The sequence below is a fragment of the Octopus bimaculoides genome, chromosome 3, assembly GCF_001194135.2.
Source record: "Octopus bimaculoides isolate UCB-OBI-ISO-001 chromosome 3, ASM119413v2, whole genome shotgun sequence".
Lineage (NCBI taxonomy): Eukaryota > Metazoa > Mollusca > Cephalopoda > Octopoda > Octopodidae > Octopus > Octopus bimaculoides.
The window spans coordinates 121,288,373-121,289,391 of NC_068983.1; positions in this window are offsets into that span (position 1 = coordinate 121,288,373).

Genomic DNA, 1,019 nt, shown 5'->3' on the forward strand with positions numbered 1-1,019 from the left:
AGAATAAACAATCACATCACCAAAATCTTAATGCTACAAGATAACGCATAATTTATTCAAAATAATGTGAATGAATAAGTGCAACATTTGAAAGAGTAATACAGGTGTTAAAGGGTTAATTGTATCTCAAACATCTGGTTTAAAATTCATCTAAATTAAAACCTTCATTCAAAATTTGGTGTTAATTTGAATTTTAAAACATCAACTTAATGACAAAGATATTTTATTACTGAATTCTTCCTTATTTTCAAAATTAATTCCAGTCAAAGAAGTGTATTTCAACAGAAATATTGTCATGAAAAGGTTAAGGATAAACTGCCCTAGTTTCCAGACCATAAACACATGTGTGAAAACTTAGATATGTTCTTTCTTTTAAATGATTTTTAACTGATTAATCATTTCCCATGAATGTACCTAAAAAGAATGGAAGTGATACAGACTAAGAATGTATATAGAAATAAGGGTCAGTGTTGCAATGGCTAGATTGGTGTTGTATGGAGCAGTGTCTTGGTATAATGATAAAGCAATACCCAGAGGCTTTTGCCGTTTTGAGAACAAAACAGTATGGAGAACTATAGGCATCAGGCAGCAAGACTGTAAGATTTAAAAAAATAAATGACATATGTCATCTATATCAACAAGTGGCTTATGAGAAACTGTTGAAGATGGGTTAGAACACATTCCATGAATTCAGCCAGGTGGAGCCTGATGGGAAACAATGCAATGAAGGCTAGAAGAAACAAAGGAAAAAAAAGGAAGACTAAACCTTAGATGGCAGATGACAATATAGAGAGAAATTGAGAACAAAATGAGCATGTGGTCAAAGTTAAAAATCTGGACAGTAAAAGCAAGAAAACCTGGAAGCAACTTGCATTGCATGGCGTTGGCATTAGCAGGTGTAGGAAGCTAAACAACCATTTCTATGTAAAAGTTTAATATATATATATCTACAAACATATATACATATACATTCATATTTTATATATATATATATATATATATATATATATATATATATA